Here is a 17211-nt window from a genome sequence, read left to right on the forward strand (position 1 = left end):
ATTAAGTGTGGATTATACAGAGTCCCGAGAGGAATCCTAGAATGTCATACTCAAAGAGCGTCAAGAGACCCTCAGCCAGCAACTCATCAAAGGGAGAGATGCCATCCTGAAAATTAACTGTGATCTCCTGTGGATTCTATCCCAGCAGGTATGATAAATTGAAACAAAAGCAGCTCTGGACTAAGAACATGTTTTCACTTTGCCTTTCAATGAATACCTAAGAAAATGGTTAAAAATTGACTGCAACCCCTGGTCTCCATAAGCTAGCTTGTGGTTCAAGTTGCACTGTGCTAAATGTACTGTGAAGGGGCACAACTGTGAACTGCCATTGGATGCCCCCAGATCTATAGGTAAGAAAAGAAATAAAATTTCCCCTTCCCACTCTCTTTTTGATATGATCAGCCTTGGCTTCCTCCATTGCCACAATGAACCAAACCGCAAATTGGAGGAAAAACACCTCATCCTCTGCCTGGATAGCCTACAGCCTGGAGGACTCAACTTTGAGTTCTCCAAATTCAAATAACATTCCTTCCCATCCTCTGACTCTCTTCTCAGCAACCCCCCCCCCTCACTCCTCCCAGCCACCAACCGGATCCATTCCTCCCATTGACCAACCTCTACCTGTCTTCACCGATCCCAACTTCACCACCCTGTCCCCACCTCCCCCTTTTACTGGAGCTGCCCCCACACCTACCACCAGTCCTGAAGAAGGGTTACACCCGAAACGCCGACTTCTATAACTCCTGATGCTGCCTGGCTTGCCGTGTTCTTCCAGCCTCCTGCTTGCCCACCTTGGATTCCAGCATCTGCAGTTTTTTTGAAAATAAGTCATTAGTATTGCCAAGGAAAATAAAGACAAAGTACTGCAGATGCTAGAAACCTGAAATTAAAACAGAAAATGCTGAAGAAACTCTGCAAGCCCGGTAGCACCTATGGAGAGACAAACAGGATTAATGTTTCAAACTCAGCATGACTTTTCTTAAGAAATGTTGGATAAATCTGGTCAAACTCCTTTCAGTTAACTGCAGAATTAAGAAACTCCTTCAGCTGCCAAAGTCAGTGCCACTGCAATCATACACCTTAGGGGCTGCAATGTTTTACAATCTGCCACATCCAAGCAGGAGAGTAATTCATACTTTCTTTCAACTTTTAAAGTTTTGGAGTCACCTGTTATTTCTAAGCTGTGTCTATATGTGTTGTGCCTTTTACACATGCTGTAAGGAAGGATGTTGTGAAACTTGAAAGAGTGTAGAAAAGATTTACAAGGATGTTGCCAAGGCTGGAGGATTTGAGCTATATGGAGGGACTGAATAGGCTGGAGCTGTTTTCCCTGGAGCATCAGAGGCTGAGGGGTGACCTTATAGAAGTTTATAAAATCATGAGGGGCATGAATAGAGTGAAAAGTCAAGGTCTTTTCCCTAGGGTTGGGGAGTCCAGAACTAAAGGGCAGAGGTTTAAGAGAGAGGAAAGATTTAAAAGGGACCTATGGGACAACTTTTTCACGCAGAGAGTGGTACGTGTATGGAATGAGCTGCCAGAGGAAGTGGTGGAGGCTGGTGCAATGACAACATTTAAAAGGCATCTGGATGGGTATATGAATAGGAAGGGTTGAGAGGGATATGGAGAAAGTGAGGACTGCAGATGCTGGAGATCAGAGCTGAATAATGTGTTGCTGGAAAAGCACAGCAGGTCAGGCAGCATCCAATGAGCAGGAGAATCAACGTTTCGGGCATAAGCCCTTCTTCAGGAATGAGGAGGGTGTGCCAAGCAGCCTGATGAAGGATATGGGCCAATTTCGGGCAAATAAGACTAAGATTAATTTATCTGGTCGGCATGGACGAGTTGGACTAAAGGGTCTGTTTCTGAGCTAGACAACTCTATGACTCTACGGTAGCTAGTAAACTTACTCTTTCTTTACTTCACAAAAGCGTGGTTAAATTGGCTCCTTTTAAAATATAACTATATTTGGGCTTGGAAAAGGTATCCATGAGGGAAGGGATTCCTTTCAAAACAAACCCTGTGGTGTCCAACCATGGAGGGACTGTATAAAGAGAGGAGACAGCTAATTACTGGGACAATAATAAACCTGGGGCCCTCTGATAGAGACCAGTCATAACAAAGTATCAGGATTCCGTCTTACTCTAATAAAGCTGCTCTTATAATTTTGTTCCATTTTTCTTAAGTACTAAAACAAAGACAAATTTATTCACAGCAAACCTCTTCCAGAAGATTCGGTCCAATTCAAATTAGTTCCAGCTCATTATGCCACATAATAAAATGTATTAATTTCAGTTGAATGAGTCAAATTTATTGTTTGCAGCTTCAGACCATTTCCGACCTTGACATCTCACTGTTTTACCTTGAGTATTTTTACCATCTTGTATAACCTATCCTGCAGAATTATTCTAGCTTCTATAAACCTCCTTGCAATGACAAAACCTTCATCTCCTTAAGGAAGGGCTCTTCTCCCAACTGTTTTACTCCCAGCCTCGAGGGGAGGGGCAGTGGGGACTCCCACCCTCGAGGGGAGGGGCAGTGAGGACTCCCAGCCTTGAGGGGAGGGGCAGTGGGGTCTCCCAGCCTCGAGGGGAGGGGCAGTGGGAACTCCCAGCCTTGAGGGGAGGGGCAGTGGTGTCTCCCAGCCTCGAGGGGAGGGGCAGTGGGAACTCCCAGCCTCGAGGGGAGGGGCAGTGGGGTCTCCCAGCCTGGAGGGGAGGGGCAGTGGGGTCTCCCAGCCTCGAGGGGAGGGGCAGAGGGGTCTCCCAGCCTCGAGGGGAGGTGCAGTGGGGACTCCCAGCCTCAAGGGAGGGACAGCGCGGGTACATCTGCTTCAGCTGCTCTAATATTTTTCTCCCTTTTTATGTTATAGTAGGACTCTATGTATTTATTTTCCAATTTATACATTAGATTTTATTCCTAGGCACCTTTGTATCTAAGATGGCAGCAGAAATGGTGACTTTTTACACTTACACTGTACTCCTGTATCCAAGTACATATGACAATAAAAACTAATTCTAATTCTAGTTCTACCCTCAGGTTTCACTCACTCACATACATGCTACACTCACTTTTGCTCTACTTCCTTCCCTACTGGTATTACCACTTTCCCTTTAGTCACCACTGGATTCTGTTGTTTTTTGTTCTCCCTGCCCAGCAGAATTCCTAACTTTTCCGAACTTGCAGAGACGAGCTGCTCTGGCACTTACACCTTTCATTTCTCTCTCTCTTTCTCACCTATAGCAGCCTTAACCATTCACTCAGATTGTCAATTCAGCAATCACTGATGGCCTATACTTAAGGCTGTATTCTGTCTAAACTATACATTCCCTGATACACATACAAAGATCTTTAAATCGCACTCTCGAAAGATTTAATAGGCCCCCAGAATCCACAGCCTTTTGAGGGAGAGTTTCAGAGTTGTACTAAACTTAGTGTTCTTCGATTCCAGTACTTAACCATTTAGTTTGGATTTTTAAATTGTCACTTTGTTCTGGATTCACCCATCAGGGATGATAAACTTTATTGATTTGACTTGATTTATCATTGTCACATGTCATACAGCCCGGAAACAGACTCCTCAGTTCAACCAGTCATCGTCATAGAGATGTACAGCACAGAAACAGATCCTTCGGTCCAACTCGTCCATGCCAACCATATATCCCAACCAAATTTGGTCCCACCTGCCAGCACCTGGCCCATATCCCTCCATTCATATACCCATCCAAATGCCTTTTAACTGTTGCAATTGTATCAGCTCCACCACTTCCTCTGGCAGCTCATTCCATACATGTACCACTCTCTGTGTAGAAAAGTTGCCTCTTAGGTCCCTTTTATATCTTTCCCCTCTCACCCTAAACCTATGCCCTCTCGTTGTGGACTCCCTGACCCCAGGGAAGAGACTTTGTCTACTTATCCTATCCATGCCCCTCATGATTTTGTAAATCTCTATAAGGTCACCCCTCAGCCTCCGATGCTCCAGAGAAAATAGCCCCAGCCTGTTCAGCCTCTCCCTATAGCTCAAATCCTTCAATCCTGGTAACATCCTTGTGAACTTTTTCTGAACCCTTTCAAGTTTCACAACATCCTTCCGATAGGAAGGAGATCAGAATTGCACATAATATTCCAAAAGTGGCCGAACCAATCTCCTGGACAGCTGCAATATGACCTCCCAACTGCTATACTCAATACTCTGACCAGTAAAGCATACCAAATGCTTTCTTCACTCTCCTATCTACCTGTGACTTCACTTTCATGGACCTATGAACCTGCACTCCAAGGTCTCTTTGTTCAGCAGCACTCTCCAGAACCTTACCATTAAGTGTGTAAGACCATGTTGAACATGATCTCAAACTAAACTTGTTCAACCTGCCTACTCCTGGCCCATATCCTTCCAAATATCTTTTAAATGTCGTAACTGTGCCTGCATTCACCCCTTCCTCAGAATGTTCATTCCACATGCAAACCATTCTGTTAAAGATTTGCGTGAAAAATTTTGTTTTGCATGTAGTACAGGCAGATCATAATGTACAAGGACATACAGATCATAGGGTGATTGGACAGAGTGAGACATACAAAGTTACAGCTGCACAGGAGGTGCACAAAAGCAAGATCGACATTATGTTTGAAATTAGGTCCATTCGGAAGTCTAATAACAGAGGGGAAGAAGCTGTTCTTGAACTGGTTGGTATATGTGTCTAAGCTTTTGTATGTTCTGCCTGACAGAAGAGATTGGAAGAGAATATATCGGGTGGGAGGGGATTTTGATGACGATGGCTGCCTTTCCATGGTAGCAACAAGTGTAGATGAGTCAATGGAAAGCTGATTGGCTTGTGTGATGGTCTGGGCTCTGTTCACAACTTGCTGTAATTTCTGAACTACAATCCTCTTGGACATTTTAATTATTTTTATCCCTCAATATCCTAAATTTAAGGAAATACAAGCAGCCATTAGTCATAATTTAATCCTTTGAATCCAAGTGTCATGTTGTGCCCTGGGCTACACATGAGCAATCCCATGAGGAAAACAGTGTGTATTAAAAATTCTCAAAAAGCACACATCCTAAAACTTTGTGAAGATATTCTGAACTCCCATTTACAGGAACGTTTCTATCTGCCAAGTTTATGGGAAGCTCATGATTCCTTCCTTAAATTAGCAGCTAAATTGTAAGCTCAAGTCAAGTATTGAGGCACCACAACGAATATCTTTTTGCATTAAGTCTGGTTTTAATAGGACTATATTTCAGGTTTTAGGATTACTATTTAGGTTTCATTTTATTCACAGCCCTGTGATTTTGAGGCAACATTTCATATTTTCTTTGTCACATCTAAGGTGGCTGCACTGTGTAATATTCTTTTGCTGGAACAATTCCCAATCCAGATAAGTTCAGGCCTGAGTCCTGTGTTCCCTAGATCAGCAATGAATGTTTTGTCATTGCCACTTCAAGACCAAGTAGCACTTATCTTTGAGTGGTTATTGTGATTCATTAGGTTGAACGTCTTTGATGACTGAACCCCAAGAAGCCTCATTGCTTAAAAGTAAATTTGTTGTCACGAGAATATTTTATGGTTCTATCTACAGTTACTTGTATGTGGTCATACTTACCACCAGAAATTCAGGACAAGACATCCACACGAGGGGATTTGATAAGCTCTTCAACTCTCTTAGCCTCTCTCTCTTTTTGTCTCTCTGTCTCTCCTCTCACTCCTTAAAACCTGCTTCTTTGAGCAACCTTTTGGTCACCTGTCCTAATATCGCCTCAGTGAGTAGGTGTCCAAATTTGTTCTGTGTGATGTGCCTTGTAATTTTTTACCGTATTAAAACCACTAGATAATTACAGGTTGTCAGTATTCCTGCTGCTTGTTTCTGATCTACCACAATAATGACTAGAATGTGTGGAAGAAGAAGCTACTCCAATGGATTAATAAGCAACAGGAAAACTTGACAATCAAAGTTAAAATGAGCTTGGAAAGGAATTTGTCTTAATGAATATAATTTTTGAAGCATTAATTACACGGAAAGGTGGAAGAAATATTTAATAATTAACATGAGGTATGAAACCTGAAGCAGAAGCATACAAATTAGATTTCTGTTCGGCCCCAATATTTTTCCCAACAGTTCCTGCAGTCGCCAAGAGATACTGTAGCATTTTTAAAATTCCATCATAGTTATTGGCATCAACAGCAATGCCAGCATTTATTGAGCGTCTCCAGTTACCCTTGAGAAGGTGATAGTGAGTTGTGTTCCTGAACATAACTGAGTGATGTGTTCAGTCACATTGCTGAGGGTTTACAGTCACATGTAGGCCTGATGTTCTTCTCGAAACATGACAAATAAAACAGACTTTTTTTATGGCAATCCAGTAGTTTTGTGGTTCTCATTACAAACAGATTCTTTTAAAAATTCCAGGTTTATTCCAGGTCTGAATTCAAACTTCCCAGCTGCTATGGTCAGATTTGAACTCATCACACTGAGTCTTTAATTGAGACCTTTGATTGCTGGTAATAGAACTACTATGCTACCATACTTTTTTCGCACTCCCTGGACTGCTATTGTTCATATGTAAGTCAAAACAATAAATACTGAAATACTGTTTGACTACAGGGAGCATATTCTGTCATTAACCATGCACTTCAACAGATGTTGGAAGTTACAACAGAACAGAACAATCAGAAATGGAATCTTTGTTAACTCAATTACTCATTGATCTCAGAAATCCCAGATTTGACCCCTTGCCTGAGAGATCTAGCTAACAGTATTAGCAGAAGACAAAGAAGTGAGGAGGCAACGAAAGGTTTGCTAGAGTGCTTCAGAGGTTTGAAACAAGGCAGCTGAATGCAGCCTGCCATTGGTGGGGTGAAGAATTGGAAAAATCACTACAGGAAAGAATTCGAGAGACTCATATTTTGGTGGGTTGTGGGTTTAGAGAAGGTCACAGAGATGGACAAAGCCATCGAGGAATTGAAGGTCAGGCTGGGAATTTAAAAAATCAATGACATGGATCTTCCATGGAGCAGTGGTTATCACTGAATATCTGATCTTTCACCTGACCTGACCTTACCCCACATTTCAAGATGGATCATCCAAGCCCAGCCTCTCCAGGAACACAGTGCAAAATATCCCTCAGAGAGTTCCATCGCGACACTGTATTAATAGGGAGAAGACTGGAAAGACCCTTTTACAAAGCATTAGCTGCTATGAGGTAAGTGTGAATGACTTGTATGAATGTTAATGAATGGGTGAATGGGTAAGTGGTCATAATGGGTGTGTGGGAGAGATTGGTGGATAAAGGGTGGGGTGACAGCTGGATAGGGTGACAAGTGGGTAAAGTGAGCAAGGTCAGTAGGTGGTTGAGTTGTATTGGGTCTTGGAACATAGTCACATTGAGAGGGGCAGTCAGGGAGTCAAGTGAAAGTAATCCGAGGTGGTAGTCAGAAGATGGAAAGGGTTTGAGTGTTTGAGGGTCAGTTCTGTAGATACCCAAGAGTTTAAGCAGCCTGGATACTTATTCACTTAGGTGCTGCAGAAAGGTCCAAAGTTTATGATTCTAGCTCAGAGTTGGAGAATTTTGTGGAGGATTCCAGAGAGCAGAAGAATTGCCCGTCAGAAATTCAAACTTCCCAGGAAATTCCCACGGAGGTCAGAGTGTCCAGAGCTACATGAGATCCCAGTATCTTGAGTCGAAGGTCCAGTCTCTAATGTTTCGGAGATTGGAAGACCTGGGTGAAAATATTGCTGGACTGGCAGCCAATGTATGTCAATGATTCTATGTGATTCAGATTTACATTAAGTTAGGACAAGATCCTGGATGACTGCAAATTTATCATTCTCTATGCAAACTTGAGGGAAACTTACTCTCACAGCAACAGTTCAAATTTTACACAAAGTGTTCCATTTCTTGACACCAAACCAAATACTTATGAAGAGCTCGTCAAAATTCCTCCATTTACAATAAAGTTATGTTAAAACACCTTCTGATCAAAGGTATATTCTAAAGGTTTAGCTTCACATCTAAAGGGCTTGAGTATAGGGATGCAGACATTATGCTGCAGTTATACAAACCTCGACTTAGAATCCCTGAAAGTAATGTGAGCAGATCTGGGCACTACACTTGAGGAAGGATGATTTGGCCCTGGAGAGAGTTCAATACAGGTTTCCAGGGATGATCCCTGGACTTTAGGGGTTAAGTTATAAGGAAAGGTTAGACAAACTAAGCCTTTATTGTCTGGAATTTAGAAGCTTAAGAGGTGATATAATTGAGGTCTTCAGGATATTAACAATGAAAGACAGGGTATATGAAGATAAACTATTTCCATTGATTGAAGATTCTAGAACCAGGGGCATAGTCTAAGAATTAGTGCCAGGCTATTAAGGAGGGATGTTAGAAAGCATTTCTACACATAAAGGAGTACTGGAGATTTGGAACTCTCTTCCTTAAGCAGGGTAGTCGATGCTAATTCAATTGTTAAATTTAATTCTGAGATAGACAAATATATCAAGGTGTCAAGGGATATGGGCCCAATGCAGATGGAGTTGGACTACAGATCGGCCATCATCTTATTGAATGGCAGAACAGGCTCGATGGGCTGAGTGGCCTACTCCTGTTCCTAGGTACCTAAAATATCATGCTACAGCAGTGTTGTTATAAGTTCAATTTTCATCATAACTTAACTGATCACTTCCACAACTTTCTTTGAATAAAATTTAAATAAGCTGAGATAAAGACTGATTTGAGAATTCCAGCTTTTGTCAGCTGTGGTGTACAGCAAATTGAGTCAGCTTTTGTCCAGTCTGTGATCGTATTGGTGGAGTTCAGTCTATGGCCAAACTGCATGGTGCAAACAAATCTCGCTGATTGTTGGACACTATGTAGAGGAATGTCACTGGACATTTTTTTTAGTTCATTCACAGGATGAGGTTGCCATTGGCTACACAGGGATTTATTGCCAGAGGGCTGTTAAGAGTCAATCACATGGAGTAACATGTAGGTTAAACCAGGTAAAGACAGCAATTCTTTTTGTAAAAGGACATTAATGAACCAAATGGGATTTTTAGACAATCAACAATAGTTTTGGCTTGGCTGGTGGTGAGAAGGGCTCTGCCCGTGAGATCCTTTATGCACGCCTGGACTCTCTGCCGCACCGCACGCTGCCCTCGAAGTGGCTGCGGGGGGGACGAGACTGTCACACACCTCCTTCTGGAATGTGCCTATGCAGAGGAAGTCTGGAGAGGAATGCAGTGGTGCTTGTCGAGGTTCGTCCCAAGCAGCGCCGTGACGCGGGACTCCGTGCTCTACAGCCTGTTCCCCGGGACTCACACCGAGACGAACATTAACTGCGCCTGGAGGATCATCAACTCGGTGAAGGACGCTCTCTGGGCGGTCCGAAACCTGTTGATCTTCCAGCTGAAGGAGTTGACCCCGACCGAGTGTTGCAGACTGGCACATTCCAAGGTCCAAGACTACGTGTTGAGGGACGCGCTGAAGCTTGGGGCAGCTGCCGCCAAGGCGCGGTGGGGAAAGACCACCGTGTAAGATCGGCCTGCCGAAAGAAGAACAGGGGGCCCATACAGACGTTTTTTTGGGCTCTGCTGATGCCTCAGCCAAATATATGTAGAAAAACAAGATTGAAAAATGCACAGGATTGTAAAGGACAAGAATAAAGTCGAATCTGTGTTTGTAAATATGGACATATGTATGGCATGATCCAATGTACAGACCATCAAATCATTTATGAATAAAGTATATTTTTGAAATAAAAAAAACAATAGTTTTGTAGTCATTGTTAGACTGTTAATTCCATATTTGTTATTGAAGTTAGTTTGGAACATCTGCTGTGGCAGGACTCAAACCGGGGTCCTCAGCACACTAGCCAGGACTCTGGATTAATAACCCAGTGTTAATGACACCAGGCCGTCAGCTCCCCTTGCTTCACACCAGGCATGTGACAAGTACAAAGTGGCATTGTTGCTAATGCCATTGACATCCTGTTTCTTTTCATGGCAAAACAAGTTCCCAGTGGAAGGTGATCACTAACACATTGAAACATCCTGGAAATGTGCATTATAAAAGCAACACCAACTTATTCAGTCACCAAAGAAATCAACAGCCAGCATTATGGGATTTAGAGAAAGTCAGAGCTGGTATTCTGTTTATACAGAATTGTTAAAGATGAACATTATTTTTTTAAAAAAGCAACAATCTCCTTAATTTTGTTTATTTAGTCACCACATACTCATAACCTGGATCATTGCGTGTCCACTTCCTTCGACTCTCCTCGGCCCAATCTGATATCCATCAAAAGGATTATAAGAGGAGTCGGATATTCATGACCATCTAGCCAGAGCTTAATAATATCATTGTTGGGAAAAGGTAAGAAGGCTCTGGAACCAAGGCAAGAGGTTGGATTTCACAGAGAGTTTGGATAACAGAATGGTAGAACAGACTCAATGGGCTGAGTGGCCTTTTCCTCTTCTGTTATGTTTATGGGCAGTGTACAGTGACTCCCACGTTTAACCTTTGGCATGTTGGGTTTAGTTGATGACTGCAAAGTAGGCTGTGCTCTAGAACAATCCCAAGTGATTGTCTCATTTCACCCCTGGCCCAGATTAAGATGGAACACCCCCCTCCTCACCACTATCTGCATTGAGTTCCACCATCATGGAATAACTGAGAATGGGAGGTTATCCTGCATTGCTCTTTACTCATTAACACAATGTTGAAGTACATCATATCAGACAGCATTGACACTCTATTGTTCTACCAGAGATATAGTTCTGTCAATTTTAGTTTAAATGCATGTTTTGAAATTCCCTAAGATCGATAAGTAAACACAGCTTCATATCTTCAAATGGATTTGCAATTGGTCTCACCCTTTTCACTTTTCACTCAAATCCCTAACACTCCCCAAGACAACAAACTGGGGAGAATGTTTTTTTTTGTCGCATGGAACATACAAAGACTAAGGGGAGCAATTGGCTGAAGAAGGCTCCTGAGCCCATTTGATCTAATTATTCCAAAACTGGACCTTACTGTCCTAATAGATTAGATTTTCACACAGAGTAGGGAATGTCCACAACATTAATTGTGGTCACTTGAGGGATTCATCATTTGATAAGGGTAGGAGTGACATATCATATCAGCCTGACTCAATGGGTAGCATTTTCACCCAAGGCAGCAGACTATGGGTTTGGGTTTCATTTCATGTTTAATCATAGTGTATAGCCCACCTCATGTTTTTGATAAGACATCATTCTGTGGGGCCCCCCTTAAGTGGATGTAACAGGTTACAAAATAATAATTCAAAGAATAACAAGAGACATCTTCTGTCACCCACCATCACTAAATACAAATGTTCACATTGTTCTTTGTGGGAACTTGCTGCAGCATTTATTAGATTTCTGCACTTGAAGTATGTTTTGTTGGCTATTAAATCCGTTAGGACATCCTGATGACATGAAAGGTGCTTTGGAAATGCAGGTCCTTCACTGTGGGCTGCTTTTATGTTGAGGTCATCTGATTAAAACAAATGGAATCATTAAACAAAACATGCACAGGAACAAAGCATAAATATGATGGACATTCGAACAGAAACCTTGCTGATCAGAAGATCTACGACTTGTGATAATCGCAAGACGGCCAAGAACAGTGAGGTAATTGCATTCAGTTCCGTCAATCAAGCCTCACAGTCTCTCATTGACTTGCTGCTAAATGAGTCACACACACTTTTAAAATAAATAAATCTCAGGCAAATACGTGAAGAGAAAACTTCTATCAAGATCTGTTTTGTATTTCCCTGTGGCACACATCACGAATTCAGCATGCATCAACGCTCTGTCCAGCTTTGAAAGGGATAAATAGCATTTAGACATTCCTTAAATCAATTCCACAGCTTAATAATATCATTGGCTGAATAAAGACCGTGATCATCACAGACATGACTGATACCTGTCTTTAGTTTACCACCTGATGATGATGATGATGATGATGAACCTTGGCACAAACTATATTCCTGATGAAAGGCTTTTGCCCGAAACGTTGATTTCCTGCTCCTCGGATGCTGCCTGAACTGCTGTGCTTTTCCAGCATCGCTCTAATCTACAAACTATAAAAGGCAGAAATGTTTACAAGTTTAACAGTGTTCTTCCCTTCTCAATGAATTGAGAAGCAAACAGAAGGGGAAAGATGTTTACTATAACTTGATGTATTACTCTGTCTAATTTACCCTGATGTAAAGCAATCAAACCCTTTAATGTCAATTGTATTGATTGTTCCTCACTGTCCAATGATTTTAATGTAATCTCCACAACATTCTTAGAGCTTGCTAACAGTAGGAGTCACCAACTACTGCATAGATACTTGCTTTTCAGAGAGCAATGGTCTCCTGTCTACTAAAACTAGGGGGCATTGCCTCCAAATTAGGGGGAGCAGATTGAGGACTGAGCTGAGGAGAAACTTCTTCACCCAGAGGGTTGTGAATCTGTCCAGTGAAGCAGTTGAGACTATCTCGTTGAATGTTTTTAAGGCAAAGATAGATTTTCCACACTGTAAGTAATCTAATCTAATCTAATCTAATCTAAAGGAATTGAGGGTTATGGTGAGAAAGTGGGTAAGTGGAGCTGAATCCACAAAAAGATTAGCCATGATTTTATTGGTTCAATGGGCCAGATGGCCTACTCCTATTTCATATGGTCTATGTCCTTATCACAGAATCCCTACAGTGTGGAAACAGGCCCTACGGCCCAACAAGTCCACATCGATCTTCCGAAGAGTAACCCACCCAGTCCCATTCCCCTACCCTATTATTCTACATTTACCTTGACTAATGCCCCTAACCTACACATCCCTGGACAGTGTGAGCAATTTAGCATGGCCAATTCACCTAACACGCACATCTTTGGACTGTGGGAGGAAACCGGAGCACTCAGAGGAAACCCACGCAGACATAGGGAGAAAGTGCAAACTCCACTCAGTCATCCGAGGCAGGAATCGAACCTGGGTTCCTGGAGCCATAAGGGAGCAGTGCTAACCACTGAGCCACCGTGCTGCCCCCAAATGCTCAATGAACGTAATGGGAAATGTAATTTTTGGTTATTTGCTATTTGTGGGATGTTGCTGTGTACAAACTGGCTCTTAGGTTTCATACAAAATAGCAATGATTACGCTTTTAAAAGTTCTTCCTTAGCTGGGAAGCTTCTTGGGTTGTCCTAAGTTTGATACAGTTGCTATTTTGGGAAGGAATTCTCATTGCAGTATTGTCACTAGACTAGCAGTCCCAAGCCACAGGTTAATGTTCTGGGGATGCCTGTTCAAATCCCACTATAACAGGTGGTTAAAATTTGAATTCAATTAAAAAAAAACACTATCTTAAGGTTGACTGTTGATTTATCATAAAAATTCATCTGGTTCCATTGACTCCATCTACACTTCCCACTGCCTCAGAGAGGCAGCCAACATTATCAAACACACCCCCCACCCCACTTAGAATCTCTTCTGAGGGGCAGAAAATACAAAATCTTAAACAGAAATACTAATGGATTCAAGAATAGTTTCTTCTCCACTGTTATTAGACTTCTGAATTGATCTCTCAAATTTTAAATTTAATGTTGATCTTGCTTGTTTGTGCACCTTCTCTGCAGCTGTAACATTGCATTCCTCGCTTTGTTCTATTACCCTAATACACATTGTATGGTATGATCTGCCTGTACTGCACAAAAAAAAAATTTCACTGTACTTAGGTACATAGAGTCAAAGAGATGTACATAGAGATGCACAGTATGGAAACAGACTCTTCAATCCGACTCGTCCATGCCAACCAGATGTTCACATGTAACAACTATAAATCAAATCAAATCAAATAATGGGAAGGAAATCTGCTATCCTTACCTGGTATGGCCTACATGTGACCCCAGTCCCATAACATCATTGACGTTGATAAATGCTGTCCTGGCCAGCATGCCCACATCCTGTGAGCTAATAATGGTTTTAAAGATGTGCAGCAAATATTCCCAACGAACATTAGTCATCAGCTACAATTAATCAACATTAATCATCAAATCATCAACAATAAATGCCATTGATGTTGTGAAATAGTAGCCTGGTTTTAAATTCAGTCTGGACCATTATTCTCTGTAAACAGACACTTTTTAAATGAAATAAGACACAAAATAAACTGGCATCTTTAGAGGAACTCAAATTCTCACTTCTAGTCTGTAAACAGTTACATTTTCAGATAGAATCCTACAACCAATCCACAATGAACACTTACTGATTCACTTCAGGCATGTGTAATCAGTCCAGCAGTGTTGGAAATTGATTATTGTTCCATACGGCAATATCAAAGCACACATTTCTGAAGACTTAAAAATCACTCAACTATAAATAATTGGAGACTGACTGTTCTGACAAAATTGCGTTACAATATAGAAGGATAAATGTTCAGCTCATGGTGACCATTTTCCCACTTGACACTTTCATGTCAGTTTTACATTTTCAGGATGACAATTTTCTAGCTGCAACCCTGCTCGTGATCAGGGCTACTGCCTCCAATCCAGTCTGCATGGTGCGAGAATTGAAATGATTGAAATGGATTTTTTGTTAGGAACTCGTATCTTGGAATAATACGAAATGAGTTTATTCAAGCTTCTTATTTATGAAGGACCAACATTTCCCATTAATACCACCACTTCTCAGAAGGTCAGTCTTACTCTGTGGAAACTCTTTGCTCACTGAGCTGGAATCAAAATTTTGTCTTTGTGGCCTCATAATAATCTCTCATGGAGTCTTGGGTTTGTGATAGATTGATAGGGTGATTTGTTCCTCAGTTCTATTTCTTCACCCATCCAAGAACGATCAATGTCAGAATCAACAGCTATTTCAGGTTCCAGATTCCTACCTCCTTTTGAGTTGCAAAAATGTTCTAATTTTACTCCTATATGACCTCGCTTGAATTTTGACATTATTGCCCTGTCCCCACTCCTCTTTATTTTGGATTCGTCCACCAAAGGGAATTGTTTCACTGGACTGATTCTGTCAAATTCATTAATAACTTCAAACTACCCTCAACAATTAAACCACCATCATCCTTTTAAACTCAAGGGTATACTCGTCAAGTTTATATTTGCCTTGTGGTGTAACCCTTTATTGTTCTGGTGAAGCTGTATTGTAATCCGTGCAAAGGTGCAATGACCAAAACTGAATGCAGTCCTTCTAATAAGGTCTGAGCAGAGCTCTGTCCAACTTAAGAAATTTCCTGAACATTGTATTCCTGTCTTTGAGCTGAAGGTAAGCAGTTGCTTAGCTATTTTGATTACTTCTTGTACCTGTAATCAAACTGGGAATGATGTTAGTTTCTAGGCACCTAAATCTCTTTGTTCCTCCATAGGTTCTGAATTCTCACCTATAAGAAAATATCTTCCCTTATTTATGTACACTGGGCATAACTATCCTGAACAGTCATCCTTTTTAGATGCAGTCCATGTGCTGTGAATAAACCCTAAAGCTGCTAGGAAGGGAGCTTCAGGATGGTGATCCACAGACAGTGACAGAACAATGGCATCGTTCGAAGTCACAATGATACATAGCTGGGAGAGGAACTTGAAGTTATTGGTGTAGCCATGTGTCAGCTGCCCTTGTCCTTCTAGACATTGGAGGGTCAGGAGCTCAGACAAGCTGGTGCATTGAACCTTGTCAATGGTACACACTGCTGCCACTTGTGTGAGTGGTGGAGTGAGTGGATGTTTAAAGTGGTGAATGGCTGCTTGATCCTGGATGGTGAAAAGCTCTTAAACATTATTGGGGCTGCATTTGGACAATATTTGATCACTGCCTATCCATCCAAATTGGCCAGTTAGCTCAATTAGCTGGATGGCTGGTGTGGGATGCCAGTAGCATGGGTTCAATTCCTGCACTGGCAGAGGTCACCATGCAGCTCCCACTCTCTCACCTCAGTCATGGTGACTCTTGGTTGAACTCACTAATGAGAGTGGGGCAAAAGTGACTTTACCAATTCACCCAATACTGTGTGAAAACATCTCATTGGGTGGAGCTACTACAGCCTCAACCATTCTTTCAGAATTATTATGTTGTACAACAAAGGTGTTGTTCATCACTGAATTCCCAGCCTCTTGGAGCCAGAAATAGCTGGCAAAAGTCAGCAGGTCTGGCAGCATTCCGTAATATTTCAGATCCACTGACCTTTCTCCAGAACAGTTCTGAGGAAGGGTCACTTGACTCAAAACATTAACTCTGATCTCTCTCCACAGATTCTGCCAGACCTGCTGAGCTTTTCCAACAATTTCTGTTCTTGTTGCTGATTTCCAGCATCTGCAGTTCTTTCAGTTTTTATTTATATGACTGCTCCAGTTAAGTTTCTGATCAATGCTAAAGCCTTTGGAATGTTAATGGTGGGGAATTCTGAAATGACAATTGCTGAATGTCAACATGAGTTGGTTAAACATTCTTTTTTTCTCTTCACAGCTCAATGATCTGAGCCTTAGAACTATTTCATCTTGTATCCTTTGTGTAGCAACAATGACAAGACATGTTTCTCAATACTTCATTCTTTCTCGTACTCCAGTACCTTCATTCTACAAACGTCACTGTCAACTGATATTTATATTGTGTTTCTTTACATTTCATTAATTCAGACTGAATGCTAGACACCATTCAATCATGTGAAACCTTTTAAACTAAATCCCTCTCCTTGATAAATCTTAATTCCCACACAAATTTACACAACCTCTGCTGAGATTCTAACTGATTAGTAAATATTATACACAGCTGAGGTAATGCAATAGATTCCTGTGGGATTCAATTGGCCCCTGCAGCTCAGTTTAAATAATCCCTGTAACGATTGTTTTCTGCTGCTTATTGTCAAACCAATTCTCTTTATCTGATCTGCCATTTCATCAATGATTCATGAACCTTCACCTTTGTTGTACATCTTTTGCATGAGAGCTTGTCAGATGTCTTTTGAAGGTCAAGATGGATAACACCAACAAAATTTATTCAATAGCTTAATGCTGATGCATTTGTTTGGCTTGTTTCACTGTCACAGCTCACACAGGAGGGGGGTGGGGCGGGGATGAGAATGGAGATATAGTTAAAAAAGAGCTGTGATATTAGATCAACCCCGTGACATGTAACAGTGATGCTGCCCCAAGATCAGACCAAAAAATATAGATGGATACAATTTTCCATAGTTGTCGTTGAATGCG

This window comes from Chiloscyllium punctatum, chromosome 48 (genome assembly GCF_047496795.1).
Source record: "Chiloscyllium punctatum isolate Juve2018m chromosome 48, sChiPun1.3, whole genome shotgun sequence".
NCBI lineage: Eukaryota > Metazoa > Chordata > Chondrichthyes > Orectolobiformes > Hemiscylliidae > Chiloscyllium > Chiloscyllium punctatum.